The following is a 7,879-nucleotide window of genomic DNA, read 5'->3' on the forward strand; positions in this document are numbered from 1 at the left end:
GAATCCCATGCCATTAATTTTCACTTGCATTTATTATTCTCTGGAATAAAACTTATTTGGACTCAGATGACTAATCCAATCCCAACAAAGTCCCACAGAAGAACAACTCAGTTATTTCATTTTTAAAAATTGCCCTCCCCCTCCCACCCTTTCCTTCACTGGAATAGAATGTGATGTGTAACATCTCCAATAGAAAGAGAGGAGGAGGAGGAGAAGTAAGGTTCATGGAGTTTTGCTGTATCTAACAATGCAATTCTAAGTAGGCTTCTGCTCCCAAAGTTGGGTACTATAATTTAAACAGTTGGTCTACTCATCCAGTAAACCACTTTGGACTTTGGACTTTGCTATCAGTTAGTGAGTGTGAAAAGGTTGTGTAACTTTAATAAGACTATGGTCTACATGGATGATTCCACATATTTACGGCCCAAGCCTGTGGAACTGAGTATTTACTTCTGAATAGATCTACTTAGGCCTCATTCCCACTACAGAATAAACCGGTTCAGATACACTTGCAAATCGGTTTATTATACAGTGGGAATGAGGCCCTTGTATTGCATTGTTAGCTGCAAAAAGACTCCAAGGGCCTTATTTCTGAATAGGGAGGATTTGCTCTCCCCCCCCCCCCCCCCCCGAAGCCCACTGGATTTACTATCACTGTCCTGATGATAAAGTAACATTGCATTGCTGCCATAGGATAGCATATAACACATTTGATGAAGAACAAGTAAATGTACTCCCTGATGTTGTGGATGATGTTACTGACCCTGATAATATTGCTCTCAGAGTAGATGTGGGGACAGTGTTGGCATCTAGGTTTGTTGTAAGTCTTTAGCCTTTATATTCTGGTTGTAAAAGCGAGGATTATGACTAGTCCAAATGCAGCAGATCCTTGCAGAGCTTCCACTGAGGATGGTTGTTCAAATTTAATGGGTGGCTGTTTCATGATTTAATGACAACTTTCTCTTTTTCTTGTCTTCTGTCTAGCTGGAATGCTTTTTGCAACACTGGCATTGGGTGGATGGTGAAAGTGGGCTGGAGAAAGGCAGACTTTCAGTTTTTGGTTGCAGCAGTGAGCCTGCAATATACAAGGGAATATGGAATTAGCATCATCATTAACAGTCTAGGGGGTGATAAGTAGCTAAAATTCTTGCCCCATGTCTCTGCGGGTAGTGCAGAAAAAGAGGTACACAATCAGAATTTATGGGCATCTAAAGGACCACTTTTCATTATTGGTTCCTATGGTTGTATGGGACTCAGAGGTGGGAATGGAGTGACTTTTGCATCAGTCCTGTTCACATGTCCCTTGGAAGCTTGAAGTTGTATGCAAGGGGGATGTGGAGAGGGTTGGAATCCCATGAAGGGTGGTAGAAAGGTGTAACTAAACAGCATGACTTCAGAGCCTAGATGATTTCTCTGGGATGAAGAGTGAGGGGGCATTAAGGAGGAACTCAGCAAAGGACAGGGGGTTGTGAATAGTTAGTAAAGTTTGGCTCAAGTTTTGCCTCTTTATTTCAGAATGGGTGTGTGATAGACACCCTGCTCCAGCTTCCAGTTGCTCCAGGCCAGTACTGTTGCAGAATGGAAGCACACATTGGCCTGTTACAGACTGCCAAAATAAAGCTGCTTCAGGTCTCTTTGGAGGTATGCTATTTAAATGATGCATGGGTCCTAAGAGTCCAGAGTTCGCACCAAAGCCACACTCCATTCCTAAGCACTGGAGTGCAGCTTTGGTGCAGCTTCTGGATTCTTAGGATGCATGCATCATTTAAACAGCATACCTCCAAAGAGACCCAAAGCAGCTTTATTTTGGCAGTCTGGAACAGGCCATTGTTTCTCATGCCAGAGAAAAATAAGATCTGCTGAATCATTTGCAGCACTTATATCCAAGCTGGACCACCAGTTAGGAAAGATCAGCCTGGCTTTATCTGGACATGAATTTTTATAAAATAAACTATGATTTTATTCTGGAATTATTCAACAGCATTCCCTTCTCTTCCTCCCCCCCCCCCTTCCCCTCCCTTATTGCTTCTCTTTTTCTAAGTTGCAAACTTAAACTCAAGATCTGTCATATTTCTGTTTAAAACTAAAATATGTGTGGCACATATTTTATTTTAACAAGAATTATCTGAAAAGCTAGATAAAAGTACAATAAAATGAATACATTGTGGAGACCTTGATTTGATCTTTTTAAAAATGAGATGTTATTTATGTGAATTGCTTCCCATCAAATGCATTATTAGAAATGCAAGACCTGTCTCATTTTGGGTAAAAAAATTATGTGAGACATTTTTGGAGAGCTCTGGTGCCACAATAAACTACAGTTCTTAGGATTCCTTAGCACTGAGCCAGGGCAGTTAAAGCCATCTCAAACTGGATTATTTCTGCAACGTATTTTGGACCTTTGTCATATTTTTACAATTTTCCTAAATATGGAATACAGCCATAGCATTAGGAACAATGTTGGCAGAACTCCAGCTGCTATTAGGGATGACAGGAAGAGAAATATTGGGTTGTTGGTGACTCTAGGGCAGGACATTCACATAGAAATCCCAGCAGAATAAGACTAAAGCAGAGCTTTTACTTCCTACATTTTTACATAAGTGAAGTAATACCCACTGCCACCCAAAGACAAAATATCTTGTAAGACTATTACATTCAGTTCTCCATTTACTTAACTGCACTATATTGGACTTCTACCTCCAGTTCTTCTTTCATATATACACTTTTGGCATGCTAAAGGAAAAGGTTGTAGTAGATTTCTATTTTTTTCTAAAATTTGGTGCCATGGGAAAAGTCTTCCTGGAAGTTCAGCTTAACGGTATACTAAATAAATTGTGTAGTCAAGGGTTACTTGCCTTTTTAAAGTAAGCAAATGGAGTCCTGATCTGGTCTCGAACCACTTCACATCTATACAAATGGTTTGAACCTCCCCATAGGCTAAAGGAAGGAAGACTATAAAAAGGATTCATTCAGTGATGCAAGCTTAAAGATAAAAGATGGGATGGAGAAGGCTGCAGCCTTTGCTACCTACATGAGATTTTATAATATTTGATAAAGCTTTGTAAAAATTAATAAAGCTAGATACATAATCATTTAAAATTAGTGTTCACATTGAAGTTGCATTTGGGTACATATCTAATAGCTTCCCACATAAGAATTATAGTATAATTCTAAATCTGTATTGCCTCACTAATAGCTCCTCAGCAAACCTGTAAATGAGACATCTCCAGAATCCCCTATACTCCACTACTCTGCTTAGGTCCTGCAAATTCAGGCCCATGACCTCCCTGATTGAGTCTGTCCATTTGCTGTGCTTCTTCTTCTGCCCTCTACTGTTCCTATCATTATTGTCTTTTCTAGTGGTCTGTTCCTTCTCACGATGTTGCCGAAGTATAACAGCCTCGGTTAAATCATGTGGGCTTCCAAGGAGGTTCCAGGCTTAATCTGTTCTGTGGTCTATTTTTGTCTTTCCATAGTCCACTGTATCCTAATTACTCTTCTCCAGAACCACATCTCAGATGAGTTGATTTATTTTATTTTCCTTCTGTCTGCTTTCTTTAATGTACAGCTCTTACCGCTATACATGGTGACAGGAAATACAGTGGCTTGCACAATTCTAATTGTAGTGCTAAACTGTATATCTTTAATCTTCAAGATCTTGTCCAATTCTTTCATACCCTTCCCATGCTGGGCTTCTTATTTCTTGATTGCAGTCTTCATTCTGATCAAAGCTTTATCCTAGGGATAGTAACTCATTGTCTATTTCAATTTTCTCATTGTCAAGGTTGACTTTATGTATTTCTTCTTTGGTCATTATTTTTGTTTTCTTTATGTTCACCTACAAGCTTACCTTTTTACTTTCATCTTTGACCTTCCTTGGTAATTGTTCTAAGTCTGTAATGTCTTTTGCTAATATTATGGTGTCATCCAGATATCTTAAATTGCTGATTTTCCTTCTGCCTATCTTCACTCTTTCCTCTTCTGAATTCAACCCTGTTTTTCTTAGTATGTTTTCTGCATACAAGGTGAACAAATAGAGTGACAGAATGCAACCTTGCCTGACCCGCTTGCCAACTGGGAACCAATCTGTTAATAATAATAATAATAATAATAATAATAATAATAATAATAATAATTTGTTTTATTTATATACTGCTATTCCAAAGATCATAGTGGTGAACAGCAAGTAAGCTAATTAGCAAGTAAGCTAATTTGCCCCCAACAGTCTGGGTACTCATTTTAGCGACCTCGGAAGGATGCAAGCCTGAGTCGAGCTTGGGCCCTTTTGCTGGTCTTGAACTCGCAACCTTGTGGTTTTGAGTGAATGGCTGCAGTACAGGCATTTAACCACTGCGCCACCAGGGCTCCATTGTTTCCCCTATCTCTCTTTCTGCCTTCCCAACTGTACTTTGTAGCCACTCTTTAATAAGTATGTCTAATACTTGAAAGTATTTGCTATTGTAGCTATTAGTCTGGAGCCAAAAGATAAATTTTGCCAAACCCGCATCTTTGTTTATCTTTGTTGTTAACTGCCCTTGAGTTGGCATCAACTCATGGGAATCCTGTGGATGAGACATCTCTTAAAAACACTGTCCTCTACTGCTCTGCTTGGGTACTGCATGCTGAGGTCCGTGGCCTCTCTGTTTGAGTCTATTTGCGGGAAATAGATATTTGGAATGACATCTTCCTCTTTTTCCACTGCCTTCTACCATTCCTAGCATCATTGTCTTTTCTAATAAGCCATGCCTTCTCATGATGTGGCCAAAGTATGACAGCCCCAATAAAATCATTCTAGCTTCCAGGGACAATGCAGGCTTGATCTGTTTTAGAACCCATTTGTTTATTTTCTTGGCTGTCCATGGTATTTTCATTCCTCTTCTTCAGCACCATATCTCAAAAGAGTTGATTCTCCTTCTATATACTTTCTTCACTGTCGAAGTGTCACATCCATACATGGTAATGGAGAGTATAATGGCCTGGAGGTTCAGAGTTATATCTTTACACTTTAGGATTGTATCCAGTTCTTGGTGAATTTACTTTGATGTAAATCTCAATTCTTTTGAGTCACTTTAATGTGTTCATTATTGTTCGGCCTATGCTTGGATAATTAAGTGGAAAGTTTTTGTCAACTCCTATCTATGTATGAAAAGGATAGGGCATGGATTTTGGGAAATTAATCTTCTGGTCCTAAACTAATAGCCCCAACCTCATAAAACCCTCTTGATGTTTCTTTTCCTCTTTATCTTTTTCCTCCCTCCCTCCTATTCTGCTATTCTCTCAAACCCTTCTTCACACAGTATCCCTTTTGAAGGGTTTGGTAAGGTTTGAGGTTGGGGCTGAAAGGTACAGTTAGCAAAAGTATCTATCTATACAATTCTTTGATTGTTGTGTGCTCTCGTGCACGAATGAATAATTTCCCATTTTCTTTCACTGTGGAAGAAAACATATTTCCATATTTTTGTCTAATATTTGCACCTCAAAAAGTATTTTGGGAAATAATTTTGTGCAGAAATATATAGCATTTTAGCACTTGCAATAGCACTTTACCTTTCTATACCACGTCACAGGGAACTAAGCACTCCCTAAGTGGTTTTCAATGTGCTAGCCAATTGCCCTCAAGACACCTTCCCTTTTTGTTATTGTCTTCCGTTTGTCTATAGTGGTTGTTGTAGTGTTTTTCTTTATCTTTTTGTGTTATAGAAAACCAGGTTCTTAATAGCTTGGACCACTCTCACTTAGTCCATAGCTTGACAGAACAAAGGAGGCAAGAGGACCCAGATAATTGCTGAGAATTCAGAATTTATTAAGCCGTCAGACCCCAGTGGAATTCCTATTCCAAAAGTCAAACTGGGGCCACGAACAGAGGAAAACGGCTACCTCTATAGTAGTTCAGACAAAGAGGTCCCTAACATACATTCTATTGGCTGGTTCAAAGTTTAAACATATAGATTCTTCTTACAATCACAGCAAAGATACATGAATACCTTAAAATATACTTACGGTAGATCTGGCCTCATTCCATCCTTTCTTATCACCTATGTGTTTCCCTGAGCCCCCTTTCTCTGCTAGGGATGCTGTTCTCTTATCTTTCATTTATTATGGCTTTCAGAACAATGCCAGACGCCATATGGGGCCTTGATGAGCAAGGGTCCTTCAGAAGGGTCATTCTGTCTCTAAACACTTTTGCTCCAGATCGTCTCTGGCATTCATTGCTGGGGTCCTAATTTCAAATTCCTTTCCATGTATGCAATTAGGCCAAACCTTTGCCAATTCCTTTTAAACCTAATATATCTTTGCTTTCTATATTTCTACTATATATTTATAGCTACATCTTGATTCTTGCAATCTATCCATCTCATTTGCAGTAGCTGTTGTGCTGTTGTATTCATGGTTCTGAGTTTGTTCCTATCCCCTTTTTATTATTCTTCCCTTCTTTCCTTTATTGCTTGTAGCATTTTATCTGTCATCCATGTTTTTTTCTCTTTCTTTTTGGTTCTTGAAAGCATCTGTCTGCAGTCTTCTTTTATTATGTCCCTCACTTCAAACCATGATTCTTCTGCTTCTTGGTCTATTATGCTAAGTAACACAAATCTGTTCCTTTCATTGTCAATAAGTTCTATTGGGACAATTTTCATGTCATATTTCAGTATGATGACTGGTTTTGTTTTCTTATTGAGTTTTACTTTTACCTTTGATATGAGTAATTCATGACATGTACCACAGTCAGCACCTGGTTTAGTCTTGGCTACCAGTATGGAGCTTCACCATCTCTTACGTCCAATTATTTAAAATATTTGTTTTTTGTGTTGACCATCTGATCATGTGTATAGCCTTCTTTCTGGTTGTATGAAAAATGTGTTAACAATGAATAAGTTGTTGGCTTCACAAAAATCTATCAGATGCTCCCATGCTTTATTTCTTTTACTATCAAATCTGCCCACTGTTTTGATTCTTTTTTGATTCTAATGTTTGCATTCCAATCTCCAACAATCAGCTTGACATCACGCGTTGGAGTGCTGTTAATTTCTTCCTGTACTCTTTCATAAAATCTTTCAGTTTCATCCTGTTCTTCCTCTGTGGTTGGTTCATATTTATGGTGATATTCATAGGTTTTCCATGGAGCCTAGTTGAAATGATTTGGTCTGATTTTGCATTGTATCCTCTGACTGCTTTTACTACATCTTTTCATAAGTATGAAAGCCACCCCATTTCTTTCTGTCTTTTAATTACCGGAGTAGAACACTGTGTAGTTGTCTGAAACAAAGTGGCCCATTCCTGTCCATTGTAATTCATACACCCTCAGTACTACTAAGTTCTTGTGTTGCATTTCCATTTTTAGTATCTCTAGCTTCCCTTGGCTCATGCTTCTCACATTCCACATCCCTATTTTATGTGTGGTGAGGCTTCAGATAGCACCTACCTTCCCCTCCCCCAACTTTCTTATGACTTTACCTATTCTTGCAAATAATAATAATAATAATAATAATAATAATAATAATAATAATAGGATATAATAATAATAATAATAATAATAATAATAATAATAATAATAATAATAATAAATTTATGTACTGCTTTTCCAAAAAGATCAAAGCGGTTTACATATAGTTTAAAACCAATTACAAAACACATCATAAAATAGATAAAACCAAGAGCACTAAATACAATATACAATCTAAAAACAGTCATTCAATCAATCAGTAGGGTGAGGTAGAGAGTCAATGGGATCAGAGTACATGACTTCATTTTCCAGAGGGGAAGGCTTGACAGAAGCCTCTTTTTAAATGTTTCCAGGGGGGTGATAAGGTGGAGCTCCTCGGGAAGACTGTTCAAGATTTGTGGGGCCGCTACTGAGAAGGCCATCTGGGAAGTAATAACA

Source organism: Sceloporus undulatus, chromosome 2 (genome assembly GCF_019175285.1).
Source record: "Sceloporus undulatus isolate JIND9_A2432 ecotype Alabama chromosome 2, SceUnd_v1.1, whole genome shotgun sequence".
Lineage (NCBI taxonomy): Eukaryota > Metazoa > Chordata > Lepidosauria > Squamata > Phrynosomatidae > Sceloporus > Sceloporus undulatus.